General features: G+C 39.5%; 1 protein-coding gene across 2 annotated transcripts in view; it reads left to right on the top strand.

The window, feature by feature from the left end:
• LOC306852560 (cGMP-dependent protein kinase 1) overlaps positions 1-27,338 on the top strand; it is a 167,934-nt gene that overhangs the window by 14,032 nt on the left and 126,564 nt on the right. Inside the window, exon 1 of one of the 2 annotated variants that reach the window (XM_079389484.1) lies at positions 16,486-16,607. The exons of the other annotated variant lie outside the window; for it this stretch is intronic. The gene's annotated coding sequence lies outside the window, so the exon portion shown is untranslated. Of the gene's footprint in view, positions 1-16,485; positions 16,608-27,338 lie in introns of those variants that run through there. 2 annotated transcript variants of the gene reach the window in all.

Genomic DNA, 27,338 nt, shown 5'->3' with positions numbered 1-27,338 from the left:
ATTATGTAAATTAAATTTTACGGTCATTAAATTTGTTATACTTTTCACAGGCCCACTCCATTTTTTACAATTTGTAAAATGAATGACCGTTAGGATAGTAAATGCTCCATGTAGTAACTCACAAAGCACAGGTTCACACACCAAACTAGTCTGTTCAGTTATACATTTTGGTTGTCACTCTACTTTATAACCAAACAACAAGAACAGAACGAGAACAGAACCAGATTTATCCCTCTTAAATAGGGCTGGTGCTGTTTGAACACTGGCTCAGAACTGAACTTGAGGAGTAATAACTAGCCTTATTTAATGCACTTCCAATTTAGCTTTTCATCTCCAGGCAGATAGTTTGAATGGTGAGTTTTTTGGTCACCTTGGATCTTTTCACAGACATAACATAGATCTCTTTCTTATTTTATAATGTTACATTTCCTTGTGGTCTGTCGCAGGTTCTGCTGCAGTGCTGTACGAGTTCTTTCTAATGCCATTTGTGACATAAAATCTCCTCTGTCTTGTTGACCATAAATGAAAGTCCTATTCACATCTTATTTAAGCCATCAGCCGTCCATGTATTTGGTTTTAGATGCCACAGGGTTTTTCTGAATGCACGGCCTTGGCCTAAAGTGGTCTCTGGAAGCATTTAAAAGTTCACTTATATAGCCTGTCTGAAAGATAGTCTGTAGTTGATTGTGAACCCTGTAAAAAACCTAAATTGGTCTCCAGTTGCACTTCAAAATATATACTGTTAAAAAGATGGTTTCTAGTCTTAAAGATGTCTCCTGAGTGTCTGCACATGTACTCTTAAAAATAAGGTTTCCAAAAGGGGGTTTATACAGCAATGCCATAGAAGAACCATTTTGGGCTCCCCATAGCACCTTTCGGTCAACAGTTATTTTTATGTGGTTATATAATATTTTAAGAATCTAATCAACCTTTTTTTCTACAATAAATAATATTTTGTGGAATGGAAAGTTTTCATGGATTTTAAAGGTTCTTCACGGAACCATAGATACCAGTAAAAAACAACAACTTTATTTTCAAGACAAATCAAACTACCTTTAGAAGTGTTACCAACTAGATTGGAGCACAGAGTTTGCTTTAATACTAGGACCACTGGATATGTAGCTTGCTTGTAGATTGCTTTCAAAATGTTTCAGTTACATTTAAATTCATCATTAGGCACTGTAGGGTTTGGTATTTACAAAAAAAGAAGTGCTTAAGTGGAAATATCCCATGAATAGGCATTCAAGTGAGGCAGATGTACCATTCTTTTAAGTAGAACCTCTCACTGTGGTGTTCACTGTGGCACTGCTCCCATGAAACATTTTTGCCTCTCCAAACTAACCCCCGCCAGTCACCACAGGAGGCATGCTCTTTACCTCTAAACCTTTCAGTCTGCTTCCAGTAATGTACACTCAATAGGCGGCTCACCTCCTCCTGGTGTATTGTTGTAGCTGTAGAATATGTCTCGGTAGTCGCCTCTGGCGACAGAGATGCTAATTTCCTCTAATTTATTGCCTTGCCCTTGTGCCAACCCTCTCATTTGATTCCAAACCCCCTAAGACTGACTGTGGTCCTCTTCATGAATGTATTATTGTAAGCATTTTTGGCAATAATGTGTATGCCCTTATATGAACTTAGATGAACTGAAAGTGAGTGAATGTGTAATTTTAAATGTCAAAATAGTTCACCCCAAAATGAAAATGAACTCCCCTTCAGACTAGGGCTGGGCGATATGAACAAAAATTCATATCTCTGTATTTTTTGGCTGATTTGCGGTATACGGTATATATCTACGCTTTTGTATTTGGGATAAAAAAATAAAGTGAATGTAACCATATATTATGTTAAAAACGGGTTAAAATTACATTCTAACATTGTAACATTCCAATCTAAAAACAAAAATAATGCTATTAAAGCAGAAGTTAAATTTAATAAAAACTAAAAATTTAAATAATAAAAAAGCACAGACTAATTGAGTAAAAAGGCTGTTTTGATTACCCCATTACAGTTAGTGCTATCATACAAATACACTTACTTGTAGGTTTAAAATTCTACATATGACACATTTATTGTCCAACTACAAATATTTCAGCAAAATGTATGTTTTAGTGAGGAATTATTGCGCTCGGCGGCGCTCGTTCAATTAAGTCTGTTTAGCGGAGAATCTCAAAGCAGAAGGCTTATGCACTTCTGATAGCAAAATGGAAATATTTCCATGGCTTTATAACCTTTACAGATGGAGAATATACCTGTGAAATGTAAGTTATGCATTTAGGAAAACAGCACATCTCTAACACTGCACTGCGGCACACGCAGCCTTTCTGTCAGAGCCGTTTTAAATTGAAACTAAACTATAGGCTTCTATATCTTACAAGTTTTTTTTAAAGCCCTTCATATAAAGTTTGTCATGTGTTTAGAACAATTTGTATTATGCACTTTCTCCACAGTAGCTCAGTCTGTGTCCTGTATTTTTAGATGCGCTCGTTTTCAAACTACTGTACAGTATATCGATATAAACTGTATTGCCTCATATCGTATCGCTTATAAAGAATATATCGATATATCGTACAAACTCGATATACCTCCCAGCCCTACTTCAGACCATCCAAAATATAGATGAGTTTGTTTCTCCATCAGAACAGAATTGGAGAAATTTACCGTTTTATCACTTGCTCACCAGAATCAGAATCAGAATCAGAAAGAGCTTTATTGCCAAGTGTGTTTGCACACACAAGGAATTTGTCTTGGTGTTAGGAGCTTCCAGTACAGAAAGTACAAACATAGTGCAGACAACATATAATTAAGGTGATAAAGAACACTAATGAAGAGAATATACAATAATTAAGGATAACAATAGTAATAAAAATAAAAATATACAGAAAAGAGACATGACCATAGACAGAACTGTGAATGTGCATGTGTCCTACGTACAGATGAAGGTTTGATGGGTTATTTACAGATGTACAGTACCGGGGTGTGTTATGTGTTGTTCAGGTGGGATACGGCCTGGGGGAAAAAACTGTTCTTGTGTCTGGCTGTTCTGGTGCTCAGTGATCTGTAGCGCCGGCCAGAGGGCAACAGTACAAAGAGAGAGTGAGCTGGGTGTGAGGGGTCCAGAGTGACTTTCTTAGCCCTTTTCCTCACTCTGGAGGTGTAAAGTTCTTGGAGGCTGGGCAGAGGGGCACCGATAATTCTCTCAGCAGTCCTAACTGTCCGTTGTAGTCTTCTGATGTCTGTTTTGGTAGCTGAACCAAACCAAACAGTTATAGAAGAACATAGGACAGACTCGATGATTGCAGAGTAGAACTGTTTCAGCAGCTCCTGAGGCAGGTTGAACTTCCTTAGCTGGCGGAGGAAATACAGCCTCTGCTGGGCCTTTTTCGCAATAGAGTCAATGTGATTGTCCCACTTCAGGTCCTGAGAGATGGTGGTGCCCAGGAATCTGAATGACTCTACTGAAGTCACAGTGCTGTTCATGATGGTGAGTGGGGGGAGAGCAGGGGGGTTTCTCCTGAAGTCCACTATCATCTCCACAGTTTTGAGCGTGTTCAGCTCCAGGTTGTTAAGACTGCACCAGACAGCCAGCTGCTCAACTTCCTGTCTGTAAGCAGACTCGTCACCGTCCTTGATGAGGCCTATGACTGTAGTGTCGTCCGCAAACTTCAGGAGCTTGACAGAGGGGTCCTTTGATGTGCAGTCATTCGTGTAGAGAGAGAAGAGCAGTGGGGAGAGAACGCAACCCTGAGGGGCGCCAGTGCTGATGGTGAGAGTCCTGGATGTGAGTTTGCCCAGCCTCACTAGCTGCTGCCTGTCTGTCAGGAAGCTGGTGATCCACTGACAGATGGAGGAGGGCACAGAGAGCTGTCTCAGTTTGTCTGAGAGAAGGTCAGGTATGATGGTATTGAAGGCCGAGCTGAAGTCCACAAATAAGATCCTTGCATAATTCCCAGGTTTGTCGAGGTGTTGCAGGATGTAATGCAGTCCCATATTGACAGCGTCATCCACAGACCTGTTTGCTCTATAGGCAAACTGAAGAGGATCCAGCAAGGGTCTAGTGATGTCCTTCAGGTAGGCCAGGACCAGTCTCTCAAGTGACTTCATGACCACAGACGTGAGTGCGACAGGTCTGTAGTCATTAAGTCCAGTGATTTTGGGCTTTTTGGGGATGGGAATGATGGTGGAGCGTTTGAAGCAGCAGGGAACTTCACACAGCTCCAGAGATCTGTTGAAGATTTGTGTAAAGATGGGGGCCAATTGGTCAGCACAGACTTTTAGACAGGCAGGTGAAATACCGTCTGGTCCTGAAGCTTTCCTAGATTTCTGTTTTCTGAAGACCTGGTTCACATCCTCTACACAGACTTTAAACGCAGGCAGAATGGTGGGGGAGGGAGTAAGGGGGGTTGCAGGGGTGGAAGGTGAATGTGTGAAGTGCAGATCAGAGCGGGTGCTGGGTGTCAGTCTGGCCTTTTCAAATCTGCAGTAGAACACATTGAGATCGTCAGCCAGTTGTTGATTCTCCACAGACTGTGGGGGTGGTGTCTTGTACATGGTGATGTTCCTCAGACCAGTCCATACCGACGCCGGATCGTTGGCTGAAAGTTCTTTTTTCAACTTCTCAGAGTAGTTCTTTTTAGCCACTCTGATCTCCTTTGTTAGTCTGTTCCTGGCCTGGTTATACAAGATTTTATCCCCACTTCTGTAAGCGTCCTCTTTGGCCTGACGAAGTTGTTTGAGTTTCCCAGTAAACCACGGTTTATCATTATTGAATGATAAGAATGTCCTGGTGGGGATGCATATATCCTCACAGAAACTGATATATGATGTTACAGTCTCTGCGAGTTCATCCAGATCGGTGGCAGCGGCTTCAAAAACACTCCAATCAGTGAGGTCAAAACAAGCTTTTAAATCTTGCTCTGCTTCATTAGTCCATCTCTTAACAGTTCTTAATACAGGCTTAGAAGATCTGAGTTTTTGCCTATAGGTCGGTATGAGATGAACCAAACAGTGATCAGAGAGCCCCAGAGCTGCCCGTGGGACAGAGTGATATGCATCTTTAATTATTGTGTAACAATGATCCAATATATTACTGTCTCTGGTGGGACATGTAACGTGCTGTCTGTATTTTGGCAGTTCGCGGGAGAGATTTGCTTTATTAAAATCTCCAAGAATGATTAAAAAAGAGTCCGGGTACCTTTGCTCTGTTTCAGATATTTGTTCAGCCAGCTGCTGCATCGCGGCGCTCACGCACGCGTCAGGAGGCACGTACACATTCACGAGAATGAAGGATGAAAACTCGCGGGGTGAATAGAACGGCTTACAGTTTATGAAGAAGGCCTCCAAATTAGGAGAACACATCTTCTTCAGAGTTGTTACATCTGAACACCAACCTTCATTTATGTAGAAACATAGTCCACCACCTCTCGTTTTCCCCGTTAGCTCCGTGATGCGGTCTGATCTGAACAGCTGATATCCAGGCAAATGAAGCATGTTATCCGGGATGTTTTCACTCAGCCAGGTTTCAGTGAAGCACAATGCAGCAGAGTTTGTAAAGTCCTTATTTGTGTGGGTGAGGAGAAGTAGTTCATCCATTTTGTTAGGAAGGGATCGGAGATTCGCTAGATGAATGCTTGGGAGCGCAGTTCGGAAGCCGCGTTCGCGGAGTTTAACCAGCGCGCCGGCGCGCTTCCCTCTTTTCCGTCTGAGCGCGCGTTTGACTAGGACCGCTGCCCCTCCGACCAAAACATCCAACAAAGCGTCTGAATAATCAAAAACCGGAAAAAAAAATTGTCCGGTGTGTGTTGCCTTATGTCCAGTAGTTCGTCTCTGGTAAAACTGACAGTAGGAGAATGACTAAACACAGAACAAACAAACAAAAACAACGAAAGTACGGGAGCGTTCCACACCACAGCAGCCATACTCGGCGCCATCTTGAGTATTTATAATGGATCACTGTATTTATAATATTCCATTGGATCACTGCATTGATCCAATGGATCAATGCAGTGAATGGGTGCCGTCAGAATGAGAGTCCAAACAGAATGAGAGTCCATACCACTCTAGTCTATCAATTAATGACTTTTAAAGCAAAAAGCTGAGTATTTGTAATAAACAAATTCATCATTACAATGCTTTTAATTTCAAACCATTACTTACAGCTAAAATATGAGTCCTCTGTACATAATATTGTTTATTCCAGTGAAAAAGTCATCTTGAATCAGGAGAGAAATATACATAGTTTACAAGCAAAACCAGTCCATGATTATAGGCTTGTGTTTTGGCTAGAAGTAATGGTCTTAATTTAAAATGCCTTGATAAATGAGTTTCATAAAAACGCACAGCTTTTTGCTTCACAGGACGTAACTGATGGACTAGAATCATGTGGATTATTGTGATGTTTTAACAGCTGTTTGGACTCTCATTCTGACGGCACCCAATCACCCGCAGAGGATCCATTGGTGAGCAAGTGATGTAATGGTGAATTCCTCCAAATCTGATTTGATGAAAATACAAACTCATCTACATCTTGAATGGCCTGAGAAAGAGTACATTTTCATCAAATGATCTATTCATCTAATATACTCAATTATAAGAATGCTATTTGTAAGTTGATTTCCCCAAAAAGTGTAACTCTGTCTCTTTTATAAACAAGAACGACAGAAAAGCAGTTTACCTTTAGCTGGCTTATACAGTAAGCTCGAATAGCTCAACAAAACTAGTGCTGAATGGCTAAAAATTTACAATGGATCTTCAATTCACACTCTCTTAGTGTCTTCCATCTCTTAATGTTTATTAATATGCTGAATTAACTTCAGACAGACCCCTTTGGTGCACAGCTGTCTGAATTTGAAGCAATTAAGTGTTTAAAACAACAGGTCATCCGATTTTCCGGCAGGCAAATGCAGGAATTAAAGTTTAGGGACATATTAATCTGACAGCTGTTAATGAAAAATGCTAACAGATTCCTTGTGCTCAGCTTCACTTATAAGATATAGGAGCAGAATTTAGCTCTATTGTCTGACAGAAGGATATGGTTTTGATTAATCAGTTCTTTACTCATTAATTTGGAGCTTTATATTGGTAATATCAATTTTGTGATACTCTATACCAGGCATCCTCAAATCTGGCCCAGTCCTGCAGAGTTTAGCTCTAACCCTAATCAAACACACATGAGCATGCTAATCAGAGTTTTCAAGATCATTAGAAAATCTCAGGTAGGTGAGTTTGATCAGGGTTGGAGCTAAACTCTGCAGCAGATTGGCCCTCCCGGGAAAGATTTAAGGGACCCTGCTCTATACGGTACTGAATGTGTGTCAAATCTGTTATCTCTTTGTATTGTTGTGTTCTGTTTTAGTGGTGAAGCAATAGGGAGTATTAATGAAAGCCACGGCTTGTGGAAAAATGCTGTTTTTGTTTCTGGAATTTTGTTTTTGCTGTTCTGCAACGCTTCAGCTGAAATATGTGGTGATCAGAGCGTGAGGGCTTTCTGACTGCCCCCTTCCTGGATGTTGACTCATAAAGGTCCTGGAGGGAGGGCAGATTGCAGCTGATGATCTTCAGTCTGCTTGGATCCAGTGCCATGGCGGATCCATATCAGGCGGTTTTGAGGACAGATTTAGTGATGCCATTGTAGAACTGAGCCATCACTGTCAGTGGCAAGTTGAAGTTCTTGAAAGTTCTTAGGAGTCACTTGATCTTTAGTAGACATCTGCATATTGACTAGTTGGTGGGTTGTATGACTAGTATTTCAGTACTACTACTACTTTACAGTTGAATTTAACTTATTATTAATGGACCCTTTTACAGAATGTAATGATTTATTTCCACACATATTAACATTGGGTAACACTTTATTTAGTTTAGTCCACTTTAGACATTCTACTATCAGTAAGTAACTTTGCAACTGCATGTCAACATCAATTAGTAGACTGTCTGCTTAATATCTTCTAACACATTATTTTGATGGGTTCACAACATACACTGTAAAAAATTAATCATGGGTCTTGTAATTTTCATTAAAAAAATTAAGGTGATACTTAAAAATAGTGTGTATATTTCATTAAAGAAATTGTGATTCGGTGTTGTATAGAAAATATTGAGGACATTTTCTAATAAAACCAAGAGGTGTGTTTTCCTCATTTTTTTTAAAGGAAACTTCAGCAGTTTTGAGGCTTGAATTGAGGAATTGATTAAACTAAAAAGAGAATTAGCTCAATTTTGCAGTTTTATTTTAGAGGTAATTGTTAGTTCCCAGTATGCTTTGCATATAGCTGGATGGAGAGTAAATTTTGAAATTAAATGCCATTTTATGCGTTTTTGAGTGAAGGGAAACATCTATTAATGTTTAATGTTCATTATGTTTGACATTTGAAAGAGTTTCTGTTGCATTGAAGTTTCCATTGCACAGTGCGATAGGTACCATTGTGCAGAAGAGTAGCGCTTATGGTTATGGATACTACTTCAATAAGGCATCAAGCCTTGTTCAATGAGCAGTAGCTTTGCTCGTGCAGTACTTTCCAATATTGCAAGTATTTTCCTACTTGAGCTGTTTGGCTGTATACAGTCTTTTGAATGTACAAAATAACTCCAAGTCAAATACAACCAGGCCTCACTCAAAATCACAGAATTTTGAGAATCAACTTAAAATAAATGATCACATTTTACTAATTATATAAAATTCATTGTGTCATAGATTCATTAATTTAGGAGATTTTACATGTTTTTTTCAGGTAGATTCCATTAAGAAAATCAAGTCATAAAAACTACTCAAAACAATTATGGTAACAATATTACACTTAATATTTTTAAGTAAATAGCCTGTTCCATTTTTTACAATATACCGAGTATGAGAAACTTTGCAAGTATATGTCAACTTATTCTACTAACCTTAAACCTACCGCACTGAGAGTTAGTAGACATGTAGTTTAGCTGACATGTAGTTGACATGTAGTTACAAAGTTACTTAAAGTTAGTAGAATATCTGACGTGGACTATCGAAATAAAGTGTAACCTAAAGGCCTTTCCACACTGAGCGCGATGCGAATGTTCGCCTTCTGCTAATTCACACCTGCACGCTAGGTGGCGCTGACCAACAATTCATTTTTCCTCAGATATGTATCCGCGTATACGGATTTAGCATCTAAATTATGATAAACAAAGTTTGGTTCTACACCAGAAACACAAGCTATCTATAATGCTTACAAGAATAGGCTACGTCCTAAAATATAATTAGAAGTATAATTAGCATCAAGCTACACTTGAAAATGTATTTGCTTACCCACTTTAAACCATCATCGAGTACTTGTAATGACTTCCGATTGTGATTTATAGTTGATTTTGATTCTATAATAAGCATGCACTCTTTGTATGTTTAATAATGCTACACTGCTAATATTAGTCATAAACATCCTTTATTGCTATAAAAAATACCATGAGTTGCATACAAAACACATAAAGAAAATATATCGTCATAACCATGTCTACTTGCATTCATATTTCATAAAAATGTTTCACTCTATTTTTTTTAATACGGAAGATCTAGAGAGCGAACGCGCTCTGACTCATAACACTCATTATGACTCTATAACACTTTTATAAAGAAATAGAAACACTATCGTGGATTTTTTTCTTTTGCTGTTGGAGCAAAAATTATATATTTTTTTGTAGTTTCCATTCATCACTGTTGAAGTTTGCCAGATAGATTTAATTAATTGAAGAGATTTCATTTAATTTTTTTTCTTATATTAATACAGCAAATAAAAAACTTAGCTATTGTTATCAGCCAAATCTACTGTCTTTAGGACTTTCAGTTGTAAGTTCTGCACCAAGACACCAGGTGTTCCTTCCTTCCTTCCTTCCTTCCTTCTTATAAATGGGTCCGTTTTTGCATATCTGCAAATTTAAGAGGATTTCTTGAAGGTACAGTCATTTGTGTAGAGATGGCAAACTGCAGTACTGATATTCAGTGAGCCAGTTGTACTTCCCCTCGGTTAGGAATTTGCATGTCTTCCTGATGTTTACTCACTTGGTGTGTATATACGTACATGCATATATTATGGTAGTCAATCCTTTTAGCTGACCCTTTTTGACAAAACCCAAATGGAAATGGAAAAAAAAAAACATCAACCAGATTGCTGGGGTTAAGTGAGCTGTGGTAGGGAAAGGTTATGATCTCAATAAATCTCCAGCTGTGGGTCTCCTCTGCTGGGGTTGAACATGTGACCTTTGCGCAAGCAGATCAGATTAATAACCACAAACCTCAAAGTTTGACAGCAACACTATGGGTTTTGGTGACACACAGATGTATCAAAGCTTTTCCCTGAAGTCTTGCATTTTTCCTGAGCTACTCAAAAAACCTTTTTGATTTGGAATTTGTTATTCATCCAGATGGGAAAATATATGTTAAATTTATGTGTTAATTTATTTGATTAATAATAATGTTCTTTGACAGAAATGCTATGTGTGTTGGAGGCATACGGATTTAGCAAAGCTTTGAACTCTTACCTTTTTCCAGGTGTTGATATGGATTTCTTTATGCATCCAGACAAAAACTGAAGCATTTTCTTGTAAAACACTCTAATAATCTTTGTTTTATTTATTGTGTTGGGTAAGAAATGTAAATACTTAAAATGCTTATAAAGAAATAAATAGAGTTATTTAATTTAAGGCCGAACAGAACATTATGGGAGTATCTTTTCTTAAAGTCACTTTGTAAAGTAACTTTCAAACCCTGGCTTTGACACAGGTCTCATATTGTTGCAGACTTTCCCAGCAAATCAAAGTGATGAAAATGAGTGAATGATTGAAAAAGGAGTGAACAAAGTGACCACCACATTCTTTCAGAAGAATGAGAGTGTTTGGTTGCAGGCTTATCTGAGGGCCATCATTTGCAGTTTCATGCGTCACACATTAGAATTCACTGATGATCTGCCAAGTCGAGTCAATGCTGGATTATAAAACATGTTTGAGGATGACCATTAGTGACGTAAAATAATGACATAAGTTTGCGCAAGACTTCCTTTCTTGCTTGCATAGGGTGAAGCATTGGCAAGAGACCCACTACATTTCCAGCACGCAAGTAAGTGTGATCCAAACAGGAAAAGCCTCCCCTTATGCCCTCTAAAGACGGCAGAAGCGATGATGAAACAGAGCTATACTTACCCATGTGAGATCCGAACACTGAGAGCATGACTTGTCACATTTACTTTTGGAAAGACGCAGATGCAGCGGATCTCTGCTCTAGAAAACAGCAAGTAACAGTTTCTCCGGTCTTCTGCCAAACTGACACAAACTGTCCCTGCATGCGTAGCAACTCCATGAATGCTTACCAGGGGTAGTTTATTTACATCCACATTAATATACTGTGCCCCACAAACCCAGCATGGGATATTGTATAAGACTGTCTGAAGTTTCAATCATGTGGAGCGCAATATGTGTGAAACATGTTAGTCATCTGGAAATCTGACTGTTTACATGACATATCCAATTCCAGGTAATGGGTTTTGACTGTGAAAATGCATAAAGTGGCTCATTTATTTTTTGTAAATTGGTGCATGACATGGCAATAGTCCAGACAAAAATGGAAATTCTATCATTATTTATTCACTTTCATGTTGTTCCAAACTACTCATGCTGTTGTTTTCTCCATGCAATGCTAAAAAAGGATTTTAGTGAATAATAATACTAACTGACTTTAAATTCAGTCTGGTTCATACGCAAAAATCATATGGCTTCTAAGACTTAGTTCACAAGTGAACTATGTGTTTCAAATTATAAGGAAATGGGATGAGGCATCAAGAATAAGAAGTCAGTCATTTAGTGATCCATGCAGGTTTCGGACAGCATGACATGGACTGTCATGTTAAAAGAGATCGGTAGGTTTTACTGTAGATTATTGTTCTTCTGCGATGTATTCTTCATTAAAGGTGGGAGATTATTACCCTCATGTTTTCCAAAACTGTACAGTATGACTTTCTACTGTGGAACACCAAAGAAGATGCAATTTAGGTTTGGAACAACATGTAATGCTGTCATAATTTTCATTTTTAGGTAAACTATCCCTTTAAAGGAGTAGTTCACCCAAAAATGAAAATTTGCTGAAATTGTACCCTCAGGCCTTCTAAGATGTAGATGAGTTTGTTTTTCATCAGAACAGATTTTAAGAAATTTAGCATTGTCACTTGCTCACCAGTGGATCCTCTGCAGTGAATGGGTGCCATCAGAATGAGAGCCCAAACAGCTGATAAAAACATCACGATAATCCACAAGTAATTCATCTTTGTATGAAACAAATCTGTCATTAAGCTGTTTTAACTTTAAACCGTTGCTTCTAATCATAATCATAACACTGCCTACTTTAAAAATAAATAAATAAATAAATCTATCCTCACACATCAAAATTCACCTACATATTTGTTTAGAACTGTTTATAAATGAATGATCTGTGCATATGTCTCTCATGATTCAGACCAGACGACTTTTCACCAGAGTATTTTCATAATTTCTTACAAACATGCAGCTTTTTGCTTCAAAAAAAAAAAGAAAAAGTTAACTGATGGACTGAAGTTGTGGGGATTACTTGTGGATTATTGTGATGTTTTTATCAGCTGTTTAGACTCTCATTCTGATGGCACCCATTCACTGAAGAGGATCCATTCACCAATTATAAAAGCTGATAAAAACAACACACTAATGTATGTAATGCTATTTTTTTCCCCAAATTTGTCCCAATGAAGAAACAATCTCATCTACATCTTGATGTTTTTTTATTTTTCTATTCATTTAAACTCCTGAGCCTTTATTTCAATCTATTGAAGGAAGATCTTTTCAATTAATACTTATTTTTTCTCTTTGCTTTTTGTGCCAGACTTCCATTGTAAATATTTAAAGTATTGCTTGTGCAAATTAACCACACAAATTCATACATAAATTACAATACAGTAATGGGTTCATTATTATTGAATAATCAGTCGGTGATTAAACTGGATTCAGTGCAAGAGCGTAAAAGAAAACTCTTAAAAACAATCTCACAGAAATTGTTCTGTTTAAATTTTCATGAACAAGGCCCAATGATCTGCGTACAATGCTTTCATACTATTGAATTATTCAATAAGTCAGCCGATAACACGTTGATGATGAGCAGGAAACAGAACCTGGGGTGCTGCAGCAAAACAATTAATACACTTCCAAAACAGAGGAATTAGTTTTGAGAGACTTCTGGGGTGAAGACTGTTATATAGATCAGATTTGATGAAGTGTTTAAAGTACATGATAGCATTTTGTAATATTTCAAACCAAAGTGGGTGGTGTTTGGCATTTGGTGCGAGTTGCTGTGTGGGAGTTGGATATTGCAGATTGGACTTTAGATCGCGGTTCTAGATCCAACCTCGGTATTTCATGCTCGCGTTGACTCATAATTGGTCAGGCCAATGTTTGAGACCTCCCACCCGAGGATCAAGTGTCAATTAAATATACTTTGTCAACAGCAGACACCACTAATGCGAAGGTTAAATCCAAAGGCATGAACGTTTTGCAATGAAATGAAGGGTAAATCTAGCCTGAAGCTCTGCTACGGGCTAACGCCCAAGAGGTCTCAGTGAGGGCAGGCGGACTGGAACCGAAAAAATATTGCTTGTTTTAGTATTCAGAAAGATACCCTATCTTTTTTATTTTTGTGGATTAGGTTTCTCATTGTGCTTGTAGACCGAGATGATGACAGTTTATTTCAGCTGTTAAAGTGGGTTTCTTTGAAACTTTGAAACCAGAATAAGACATTCAACTGTCACTGACCTTTTTTCATTCATGAACTACAGTATGTGGCACAAACTGTTATACAAGAATTTATTCAGATAATGTCTGACCTTGTCCAGCTATGAGACTGAAATGTTAAAGCACCATTTTAGGGCTGGAAGAAAGAAATTTTGCGGCCACATTTATATTAACCTCGCAGCTAATTATAGTTGTATTATTCATACAAATGTCACAATGGTCACAAGCCTTTAATATAATTTGAACTTAATTTAATTTAGTAACAGTAAGGCTATCATCTGAACTTTAAAGTTAGATAAATGAATAATGTGACCTTATGATGTTGTTTTTTTTATTTTTTATTGTATTTTAGCAGTCAAAGTGCAAAACATAAGAACTAAATGAATAATGAAAATGTTATAATGTTATGTTGTAATGTTATATTAAAATAGCTTTAAATGCAGCATTAGTCAGATTTATAATATTCTACATGTTGTTTTTGCATATTTTCAAGCTGTTTTTGCATTAATGTCAGACTCTTTCATTTGTTATGAATTCTTATCTATTGGTTTCCAAAATGAAGTTCCAAAATGAAAAGAGAAAACAGTCATTTGCAAAGTATTACATTCAGTAGATTATAACAAATATGCATTGCTACATGACTGTATAACATAGAAACATTATTAGGCTGAATTTCTAAGACATTCGGCTCTTTTGTGTTTCCACAAAGATGAAATAATGTCACGGTTTATGGGTTCACTGACTCATTCTCGCTCTGTATGTGTGTGTGTGTGTGGGCGTGTCGGATATTGCGGCTGACGGGCTGATCAGTGCCAGCTGTTGCTGATCAGCGCTGCTATTTAAGACCTGTGTATTCTGTTCTTGTTGTCAGATCGTTTTGGTGTTCCTGGTTGTGTTCGAGTTCCCTGTTCCTGTTCTTCATCTTCTTGGAGTCCGTTTCGAGTTTTGTAGAATTCCGTATGTTCCTAGGAGATACACAGCGGCTGCCCATTTACATTTATGCATTTAGCAGACACTTTTATCCAAAGCGACTTACATTGCATTCAAGTTACAGTTTTTAAAAAAAAATTTTTATCAGCTCTTGCTTTCCCTGGGAATCGAACCCATGATCTTTGGCGTTGCTAGCGCCATGCTCTACTATTTGAGCTACAGGAAACCGTTTGCGTCCCTGCGCTGCCAAGAGTGACTGCGATCCTGCACATGCTTCATTTGACTCTTGCTATATGTCTTTCTTGGACTCTCACAAATAAATTGTTATATTTCAAATTTTCTACTGAATCCTCTTTTGTGATCGTGAAAGAACGATCTGACCACACAATGGATTCAGCGGATACATCGGATCTGCAGTACTTTTTGTCCAACAACAACGCACACATGGATCATCAAGAGGAACAGATGTTAGCGACTGGTCGAGCCGTGCAAGCCTTGGTAGCGCAGGTGTCCGAGCTCACAACCCAATTCCAACATCTGAGATCACCCACTGCGCCACCTCCACTGCCAATTCCGTCCACTTCAACGAACATCAGACAACATCATGAGCCGCATCTACCCACACTAGAAGCTTATGGTGGTGAGCCCAGTCTTTGTAGAGCATTCTTAACTAAATGCTCATTGTTCTTTTCTCTGCAGCCCTTGACTTTTTCCATTGAAGAGGCTAAAGTAGCCTTGGTGTTGACACTATTGTCGGGACGTGCTGCTCTGTGGGGAACGGTGGTGTGGGAGAACAAACACCCTTTAACTTGATGAGACGGGTTTTTGATCTTGCAGTGGTGGGCTGTGAGGCCGCATGCATGCCGACTGATCTACGGCAGGAGAACAAACCCGTTTCAGATCATTCCATCGAGTTCTGGACTTTGGCTGCTGAGTGTCAGTGGAACGAGGAGGCGGAGTGGGACATGTTCCTGCATGGGTTGGCTGACCGGATTCATAAGGAGATATTCACAGTGGAATTACCCACTGATCTTGATGGACTCATCGAATTAGCCCTTCGTGTTGATGCACGTCTACAGCAATGTGATCAGCGAGGCCGCCACAAGTTGGTGTCAGAACTTCCTGAGTATTCCACTGCCAACTCCTGTAATGCGGTCAGTCTCCCATCCGATTGTGAACCCATGCAGGTGGGAAGGGCTCGGCTTTCCCAGGAGGAGAGGGACTGTCGGAGAGCAAAGGGATTTTGCTTATATTGCGGTGCTGTGGGTCACTTCCTGGCTGACTGTCCAGTAAAAGGCCAAGCCCGAAAGTAGAGCTGAGGTTACTGTCGGGTGGATTGTCCCTGGAGAAATCCTCATCCACAACTCTCCTCTCGGTAAGACTGCAATGGGCAGCCAGGGTCCACAACTGCCAGGCCCTCTTGGATTCCGGAGCGGAAGGTAATTTCATGGACATCAACTTGGCACAACACCTTCAAATTCCCATTGTTCCTCTCATCCATAAAATCTCTGTCAACACACTCAATGGACAGACTCTTCCTTGTATTACACACACTACTGGCCCTGTCACACTCATCAATTCAGGAAACCACACTGAGAAACTTACACTTCTGCTCACAGAATCCCCACTGGCTCCAGTCGTTCTGGGCTATCCCTGGCTGGTCCGTCACAATCCTAGGGTGGAGTGGGGCCATAGTTCCATATCGGTGTGGAGTGATCTGTGTTATGCTTCCTGTCTTATGTCTGCTTGTTCGTCTGTGTCTTGTTCTTTGTTGCAGATGTTGCAGAATGAGCCGGTGAACCTGTCTAACGTGCCCAAGGAGTACCTCGACCTGAAGGAAGTGTTCAGTTAGTCCCGGGCTGCTTCTCTTCCTCCGCATCGTCCCTATGACTGTGCTATAGATCTAGTACCAGGTATGTCTCCGTCAAAGGGCAGGTTATACTCGCTTTCTGCTTCAGAATGGGAGGCCATGGAGAAATATATTTCTGATTCCCTAGCAGCCGGGCTCATTCGTCCTTCCTCTTCTCCCACTGGGGCAGGATTTTTTTTGTGGGGAAAAAGGATGGTTACTTAACCTATGCCGTTGATGTCTTCAGCTTTCGAGCGGTTGCAGGGAGCATCTGTCTTCACCAAATTAGATTTGCGCTACGCTTATCATTTGGTCCGCATATGGGAGGGGGATGAGTGGAAAACCGCATTTAATACCCTCAGGGGGCACTTTGAATATCTTGTTATGCCCTTCAAGCTGTCCAACTCCCCTGCGGTTTTCCAAGCACTCGTTAATGACATGCTGAGAGACATGGTCGATCAGTTCATATATGTCTACCTGGATGACATCTCTCCAGGAACATGTTCAACACGTCAGGCGAGTGCTCCAGAGGCTGCTCGAGAATGGGCTTTTTGTCAAGGTGGAGAAATGCGCGTTCCATGCACAGTCAGTCCCGTTTTTGGGTTACATCATCTCGTCCGAGGGGATGCGCATGGATCCCGACAAGGTTAAGGCTGTGGTGGATTGGCCAACCCCAGATTTCCGTAAGGCCCTGCAAAGGTTTCTGGGGTTTGCCAATTTCTACAGGCGTTTTATTCGCAATTTCAGCCAACTAGCTGCTCCACTGACTGCCTTGACCTCCACCAGAATGACGTTCAGGTGGTCTGGTGCAGCTGAAGCTGCATTTACCAACCTCAAGAGCCGCTTTGTTTCAGTTCCCATTCTCATAGCCCCTGATCCCATACGTCAGTTTGTGGTGGAGGTCGATGCGTCAGAGGTGGGGGTAGGTGCGGTTCTTTCCCAGTGCTCCTCCTCGGACGACAGGATGCACCCTTGCGCATTCTTTTCTCATTGTTTGTCATCCGCTGAATGCAATTACGACATTGGTAACAGAGAGCTGCTGGCAGTCATTGGAAGAGTGGCATCATTGGTTAGAGGTTTCGGGGGTACCCTTTATTGTCTGGACCGATCATAAGAACCTCGAGTATATTAGATCCGTCAAACGTCTTTACTCCAGGCAGGCTCGGTGGGCACTTTTTTTTCTTCCGTTTTGATTTTTCCCTTTCCTACCGTTAGGGTGACCAGATGAGATTGGTTGAAATTCGGGACGGGGGGGGGGGTAGGTAATGAATAATAAAGATAATGAATTTCAAACGAAAATGACTGAACCAATTATGTTTTTATTAATATAAGTAGCCTACATATACATATAATTTTATATAATATAGAAGTAACGTTAGGCTATTTTTATACTTCAAACTGAAGTTAATGAACCAAAAAAAAAAAAACAAGATGCTGCAGCCAATGAGCAGCCGGCGGGGGCTGGTTGCCAGGCTGCAGGATGACTCAACCTCGCTCCACGGACAGTTTTTTATGTTTTATCAGACAATAACTATTTAAGATTTTGCTTCAGTATAATTTTCGGGACAATTAGAGCGGGATTCGGGATTCGGGACAGCAGCTTAGATTTCGGGACTGTCCCGAATTTTTCGGGACATCTGGTCACCCTACCTACCGTCCGGGTTCCAAAAACATCAAACCCGATGCTTTATCTCATATTTTTGATCATTCCGAGCGCCCATCCACTCCCGAGTGTATTATACCTGAGAGACTCTACACTCACATGGGAGGTCGAATCGAAGGTTCGCACATCTTTAGAAGGGGTACCATCTCCGCCCAGGTGCCCATCGGGTCGGTTATTTGTGCCAGAGAGATTACTGTCCGATGTTATGCGGTGGGGTCACTGTTCCAATGTGGCTTTTCATCCAGGAGTGAATCGTACTAGCTTTCTTGTTAAACAGCGATTCTGGTGGCATTCCATGGCTCATGACATCCGAGATTTTGTTTTGGCCTGCTCAGTTTGTGCTCGTGGTAAGACTTCCAATCGACCCCCGGAAGGGTTACTTCAACCGCTGTGTCACTTCGAGACCCTGGTCCCACATCACGCTCGATTTTGTTACTGCCCTCCCGCCCTCCCAGGGCAATACGGTCGTTTTGACCATAGTGGACCGGTTCTCAAAGGTGGCCCATTTCATTCCCTTGCCCAAATTACCCTCTGCCAAGGAGACAGCGGTTACTGTCGTTGATTACGTCTTTCGCATTCATGGCCTCCCGATGGACGTGGTCTCCGACAGGGGACCCCAATTTGTTTACAAATTTTGGAAGGAGTTCTGTCGTTTACTGGGGGCGAGTGTCAGTCTGTCTTCGGGTTTTCATCCTCAGAGCAACGGCCAAACTGAGCGGGCCAACCAGGACCTTGAGAGAGTGTTGCGATGTTTGGTGGCTCAGAATCCCACCTCCTGGAGCCAGCAAGTCTCATGGGTTGAGTACGCTCATAACTCGTTACCAGTGTCGTCCACGGGCCTCTCGCCTTTTGAGTGAAGTTTAAGTAAACAGCCACCTGTTTTTCCTAGCCTGGAATGTGAAGTTGTGGTCCCCTCTGCCCACGCCTTCGTCCAGAAGTGCCGTCACACTTGGAGAAGAGCCCGTGAGACTCTTCTCCCGGTGGGAGCGCGCACTAAGGCTCAGGCCGATCGCCACCGGTCGAAGCCTCCCGTCTACGTCATTGGTCAAAAGGTGTGGCTTTCTTCCAAGAATATTCCTCTCCGCTCCGTCTGTATTTGCCCCATTTACTGTCACTAAGATTCTTAGCCCAGTGGCAGTCCGCCTCAAACTTCGGTTCTCGAAGAAGAATTCATTCTTCTTGAATGAATTCAAGAGGAGAATTCATTCCATTTTTCATGTCTCCAAATTGAAACCCGTTTTTCATTCATGCATTAATCCGCCTGCTCCTAGGGGGAGGGGTACTGTCACGGTTTATGGGTTCACTGACTCGTTCAGATTGTCAAAAAAGGCATTGTTACATGAAATATAAACATTATTAGGTTGACATTCTAAGACATTCTGCCTTTTGTATATCAACGAAGATAAAATAATACAGGGTCAGAATGATATAAGAGTAAATGTGGACATAAATAAAATTTTTGGTTTTTTGCTTATTATTTAAAAAAAAAAAGCCATCAACAGAGCGAGAACCTCTAAGTTGCAACAAAAACAAAAAAAATCAGTATTTTGCTGAAGAGCAAGGAGCAAAATGTTTACATCAAGTGTTTGGTTTGATATTTCCAGATTCCCCGGCCACCCAGAACAGGAGTCACAGCAGTTTTATTCCTTATGAGATGGAGCAAAGAGCAAATGTTCATCATACAACCAATGAGTTGCATCTCAATATCCTGAGCTTTTGTAATATTTATTGCATGAATTTTAATATTAAACCATAATGTAGGCCTGTTTGCATTGCTTGCCAAAGGAGATGTTCAAGGGATGCACTCTTAAATGACAGGGTGGCTATAATTTTATTATAAATATTTAAAATAGCAATAATCACAGCAATCATAATATTAGACTTAATGGTGTATTTGTAAAAATAGATTCCATCAATTTGTCATTTACTTATTTCTGTGATCTCAGTGATGCTGAGGCAACAATCTGCAATCTTACTGCACACACAGCCAGTGTGGGGTTTTCTTTATATTTGCTTTTAATAGTTAAAAATAAATTAAGAATATTTCTTAAGTTTTAGGCACTTTTGTTGCAGTGTTTTAAATTTTTTTTTTTTTATCAAGGTCACATTAAATGGTTCTTGAAAACTTTTTACCATGGCTCCATTATTTATTTGTTTATTTTTTGTATTGCATTGTAGCCGTGGTGTGTTTATGAGCTGCATGTAAGGTTAGCCAAATGTTTATAAATGTTATACATGACCACACAACATCCCAGAGAAGAGAAGTATGTGATTGAGAGTGTTTGACACTTGAACATCTGGATTAAAAATAAGGGGCTTCCTCTGAAATGTCATGCTAAAACAGGGGTAGACTGCTAAATTATTTCCAGACGTTTTGTTTACTTGTGCACGACAGGCATCAGTGAGCCAGTGTCGACTCCTCTCTCTTCGTGGATCAGATAATGTGCAAATGGACCCGTCGGGATTTGCATTACTGGCTGTACTTCAGCTCCCACAGTTTAGGAGGAAGTGAGGCTGTCTTGCTGAACTTTCAGATACAGGATATCATTGCTCCTGTGAATAATGAACAACATTACAGAAATGAGACAAAACTTGTTTCCTTGTCTGCATTCAAGCATTACGGAACAGCATTTTGGGAGTCTTCAAGCATCAAAACAATAAAAGCTTTATTTGAGGAACATTCAAAATGTGGTATTGTTTATATATTGAAAAAAAAAAATTTACAAAGCAACATCCTGCTTCTGGACATAATAGCATGTAATGCTGAATTTTGAAACATTTCTAAATATGCTTTTAAGCCCATGTGGGTAAAGCAATTATCGTATCATAATTTTTGTTATGTTGACGTGGAGCAGTGAAAGCTTAAAAGCAAATTGTCATCTTTGTGATTGTTTACTGTGTGTGCTAATTGAATTTGTGCCTCACATGCTAGCCTGAACTCAACTTAGATAAAGGAAACCTCAAACCTAGCATGGTTATGATTCATAAGTGCAATTTTCTGCTTTGGCATTGTAAGTAATGGCAGCGAGTGTAGGTGTCAGTCATTGTAGGAAAGCACAGCGTATCTGCTTCAGTGGTTCTGAATGCATTGCTTTTTTGATGTGCAAACTCCAATATAACAAATGCAGCTTTGGAAAGGACTAATACTGAACTACCAACATAAAACCTTGTTTGAAAAAAAACAAAAAAAATGCAAATGGTATATTTAATTAAAACAATTATGATAGAAATCATTAATTACGTTTATTTTCTGAGTGTGCACATTGATACGGCATACACACAGTGACTAGATTTGATCACAGATAAAATGCTACAACATTGGGAAATAAACAATTTTGAAACCGTTTTCATTCAGAAATTGCTAGTAAATTTTACAATTAGAAAGAAACAGCAAGTAACACTTTGAATTAAACAAGAAATTTTGAAGTTGAAAGACTGAAATAGTATTTGATGCCCAAGTTGCAGCTTTTTTATTGTACTAACATCATTGTGGTATTGGTATTTAATGTGCGCAAAGAAAAAATATGCTTTAAAATGCTTATTTTATAAAGCGGTGCCATTACTGATAGGCCAACGCATTCATGTGCTCAATGAGAATGTCTTTGATTGGTTACAATGCTCAACTTCTGTAAAGAAACCCATTTTTGATGCAACAAGACCAAATGGAGAGTTTTAATGTTCATCACTTTTAATGATTTCTTAATCGTGGCAGCTGTAATCTCAGTTATTTAATTGATTAATTGTTCAGCCTTGCCAGATTTCAAACCCAATGTAATTGGACAGCCATGAAACCGTGGCACTGACCGTAAGCAGCATGACACTACGGCAGCTTTTTCCCAGAGGCTGAGCTGCTTTAATTCACTGCCATGTTTGCCAGTCTGCAGATGACACATGTGATTTGGGGCTGCCGGCTGTCTGAAGGGCTGGGATCAGCTGTAGAGCAGCCAGCAGGTGCATAAACCCCGTTGGTGGATGTCAGCTCTACACCTGGCATCACCCACAGCTACAGGTCACCGCTGGACCGGAACCAAACCACTGAGTCCAGCTGGAGCTGCTGCTGACAGACTCATTTGTGTGTTCCCTGCTTGAGATAATGAGCCAATACAAAGGATAGATCTACAGGTCATAGCTATTACCTTGGCAAGATCTAGCTATGGTTTGAGATTTTTAGAAAATGTTTGATCGTTGCTTTCTCTTCCATAAATTATTACTTTACTTGAAGGAAACAACTGCAAGAACCAATTTTATTCTATTTGTAGATGGTCTTCAAATGGAGGAGAAGCTAACTTCCGTTCTTCTAAGGTGTCAAAAAAGTGAAGCATTTTCAAGGCAAATGCACTGGTTCATCTTTTTTTCTGAAGAAGACAACTTTGATCGTATAGATAAGAGTAATACGCCATTAGAAGATGTAAAACATGTTGTTACCCCCAGGTGTTGCTATCGATGAACTACGGACAAAGAGAAACCTTTGGCATCCACAAAGATATTTTGGGTCATTAAATTATATATTGGGATACAATATGTTTGGATATGATTTGCAATTTAAACAGCCACAATAATTTTGTTTACATTACACTGAACCCAACCTCATCCCTAAACCTATCCATTTCTCAATATAAAACAATACAAAACTCTGTCTATGAAAGACAAATACAATTACAGTCACAATTCATTATAAAAATTAGTCTTCCAAGACCAAACGATTACTCTGTGTGAGAATCAAATCCAAAAGGGATCACCTTCTCCATCTGCCGTAACACTCAAAAAGCACAAACACTTTAAAAATTGCCCCCTGTGGAGCATTGTGTTAGCTTTGCTTGTGAAATACTGTTGGCTCTTGTGTGTCTTGAGTGACTGTGTCATGTTAAAGTTTAGATTTATCTTATGAATGAGATACAGTATGACTTCGTTAACAAAGTGTCATCATTTTCAGTCTGTTCATTACACTAAGACATATCGTATGGCTAGACTTGGAATGCAACACAAGTTGTTTGTGATAGTTTTATACTGTTTTTGTTCAGTTTTTGCAATAAATACTAGTGATTGTACTTTTATCTGCCTGTTACGTATTATATATATATATATATATTCTTACAAATGTGTTAAAAAATATCTATGTGTAAATATATATACACTCACCTAAAGGATTATTAGGAACACCTGTTAAATTTCTCATTAATGCAATTATCTAATCAACCAATCACATGGCAGTTGCTTCAATGCATTTAGGGGTGTGGTCCTGGTCAAGACAATCTCCTGAACTCCAAATTGAATGTCAGAATGGGAAAGAAAGGTGATTTAAGCAATTTTGAGCGTGGCATGGTTGTTGGTGCCAGACGGGCCGGTCTGAGTATTTCACAATCTGCTCAGTTACTGGGATTTTCACGCACAACCATTTCTAGGGTTTACAAAGAATGGTGTGAAAAGGGAAAAACATCCAGTATGCGGCAGTCCTGTGGGCGAAAATGCCTTGTTGATGCTAGAGGTCAGAGGAGAATGGGCCGACTGATTCAAGCTGATAGAAGAGCAACTTTGACTGAAATAACCACTCGTTACAACCGAGGTAGGCAGCAAAGCATTTGTGAAGCCACAACACGCACAACCTTGAGGCGGATGGGCTACAACAGCAGAAGACCCCACCGGGTGCCACTCATCTCCACTACAAATAGGAAAAAGAGGCTACAATTTGCACGAGCTCACCAAAATTAGACAGTTGAAGACTGGAAAAATGTTGCCTGGTCTGATGAGTCTCGATTTCTGTTGAGACATTCAGATGGTAGAGTCAGAATTTGGCGTAAACAGAATGAGAACATGGATCCATCATGCCTTGTTACCACTGTGCAGGCTGGTGGTGGTGGTGTAATGGTGTGGGGGATGTTTTCTTGGCACACTTTAGGCCCCTTAGTGCCAATTGGGCATCGTTTAAATGCCACGGCCTACCTGAGCATTGTTTCTGACCATGTCCATCCCTTTATGACCACCATGTACCCATCCTCTGATGGCTACTTCCAGCAGGATAATGCACCATGTCACAAAGCTCAAATCATTTCAAATTGGTTTCTTGAACATGACAATGAGTTCACTGTACTAAAATGGCCCCCACAGTCACCAGATCTCAACCCAATAGAGCATCTTTGGGATGTGGTGGAACGGGAGCTTCGTGCCCTGGATGTGCATCCCACAAATCTCCATCAACTGCAAGATGCTATCCTATCAATATGGGCCAACATTTCTAAAGAATGCTTTCAGCACCTTGTTGAATCAATGCCACGTAGAATTAAGGCAGTTCTGAAGGCGAAAGGGGGTCAAACACAGTATTAGTATGGTGTTCCTAATAATCCTTTAGGTGAGTGTATATTAGTGGTGTCAAAATTAGCTTGTTAACGCATGCTATTAATTATTTTCAGATTAACGCGTTAAAAATATTTAATGCAATTAACGCAGGGGCGGGGCTAGGGTTGGCCATCCCATTCGCAACTGCTGCCTCTGTCTCTTTTTTCTTGCAAAGGATTGCGTTTATTTAGATGCAGAATGTCTTTATGACCACATCAAACGGGAGAAGTTTCAGACACGTGCTCTATACGTCGCCTCCACGCCAGACGCGAGTCAAACAAGCGCGTAAAAGATACTGTGCTCGTAGCCTATATCATTTAATATCATACAGCGAAAGAAACTACGTGCATGCAATGTCGTAGTTATGCCGTCAGTTCAGGCATGAAGTTACCAAAAAGGCGATTAAAGCTGCCTTAAACTGTGTGCATGCATGCAATAGCCTATGTTATGCGTCACATTTAAGTACATGTCTCTGAAATGGTTTTAAAAACTGTCCTGAGGCACCCTAGCACTGTCTCCCTCATCTAAAATACCCAATTCAACTCATCCGCTCATTAGTTGAGACTTTCAGACCTGAAGTGAGTCAGAAAATGTAAAGAGATTTGTGAGAAAATAAGATGCATGTCAGATCCCCATCACCTTCAGCAGCAGCAGCTTTTAAAGCAATAGCAGGCAAATAAGTTAATAACCAGCTGCTGTGATGTCTATTAATCCAAGAACAAAAGAAAAAAAGAGGAAATCAATAACTTTTATAGTTTTAAGGGGTTCATCTATATTTAATTTAGAATTTATTGTTTGGTAAGTATTAATTTTCTGTATATTTCTGCTGAAGGGTACAGGTAGCTAAATATGTCATTTATTATAATGGGTTCATGTGAAGATTGTTTTAAGTTCACTTAAATTAGACGTTAAGTCTAATAAATGTTAAAATTGATAGCTCTCAATTATACTGTAATACTGAATGGCTACAGTCAAGTGTCTACATTTGAAGATTGTTTATTTAAAAACTTGAATGTTAGGTGGGGTTAAGCGTGATTAATCACGATTAATTTTAGAAAAATGTTTGATTAATTAGTTAATGTTTTTAATCGATTGACAGCACTAATATATATATATATATATATATATATATATATTATATATATTACAGATTATTAGTTCACAACACCAGGGTGTCACTCAGTCAGTATTAGGACTGTATGATGTAGCAGTACGTAATAAAAGCCCTCCAAATCTCATATTTAACAAGTTTTGTCTGATTTTGAATAGCTCTAAAAATGAAAGTCCCCGTTTCCACAGACCAGTTTTAATTCAGATTGACAGCCCACTACCCCACGGTGTTACTTAGCCAGTTTCAGGATGGTCTGATGTAGAATTTTGAATAGCTCTAAAAATGAAAGTCCCTGTTTACACACACCAGTTTCAATTCAAGTTAATAGTTCACCACCCCATGGTGAACTCCAACCGTTTTAACTGATGTGTCATTTCAAAATAAAATGAATATGCTGTTTTGTCTATTGGTTCAGGTTGCAACCGAAATTAAACTCCCTGTTTCCACTCAACATGTGCCAGTATTCACTAATGTAATATACAACCACAATGAACATTCGCAATATTGTTATCGTATTGTTATGAATTCTCGGGCCGGCAGGGATTGTCGGTGGGAGGAGTGAATGTACAGTGCTCTCTCCACCCTCAATTGCCTTTGAGCAAGGTACTGAATTGCCTTTGAGCAAGGCACCGAAGCCCCAACTACTCCCCGGGCGCCGCAGCATAAATGGCTGCCCACTGCTCCGGGTGTGTGTTCACTGCTGTGTGTGCGCACTTTGGATGAGTTAAATGCAGAGCACGAATTCCGAGTATGGGTCACCATACTTCGCCGTATGTCACGTCACTTTCACTTTTTTCACTTTCAATGAAAAATTTTTCTAAGCATTCACTAATTTTAATTAATTTCAACATTTAAAACATTCAAAGCAAAATTGTATTTATTATTTAATGAAAGTGAGCTAACATGACCCAACAGTTGTATATTTTAAGTTTCAAGTTTATTGAATAAATAAGTAATTTATTTATATAGCAACATTTATAACAGCAGCATCTGACCAATGTGCTTTACAGCATCAAAATAAAATAGTAAATATAACAAAGTAATATATACAGTATATATATATATATATATATATATATATATATATATATATATATATATATACAGTATATATACATTTGTATTGCACAACAAATATATTTAAGAATGATGTCCAACACATGAAAAACTTGTGCCCCCAAACTCCATGAAATGGCAGAAAATATAGGCAGAGGCCATAGGAATATGTCTCTTCCAGAGTTGTCTTTACAACAGAGTTGATTTAAGTTTTGCACTTCAGATCATAAGAATGACTTCTTCCTTGTGCATCATATGTCATCTCCATGTTTTTGAGTGTCTTGTTGTTGGAAATAAACCATCAGCCGACTTTTAGTTGAACAGACGCTATATCATTTTAAAGGATACTCATCTGTAAAAACAGGAAAACTTGTATTATTAAAAAAAAAAAAGTGGAAAGCACTATGTACCCATATGACATTTCATGGGTGTTTTATATTCATTTTTATTGTGTAATTCATCATCAGCCATTGGCTGAGTGCTTCTGTCTTTGAAAACAAGAAGTGTATGAGCTTTTGAACAGCTTAAATTTTGTAAATGTAATATCAGATAGTCTTGACTTTGGGTGAGTGACATCTAGGCTAAAAGTTCACTGAGAGAGTCTTCTATCAATCTGAACTGAATGTGGTCTG

This window comes from Barbus barbus (assembly GCF_936440315.1).
Source record: "Barbus barbus genome assembly, chromosome: 32".
NCBI lineage: Eukaryota > Metazoa > Chordata > Actinopteri > Cypriniformes > Cyprinidae > Barbus > Barbus barbus.
The sequence above is the reverse complement of the archived record's forward strand: the minus strand, read 5'-3'. Positions and strand labels throughout refer to the sequence as shown.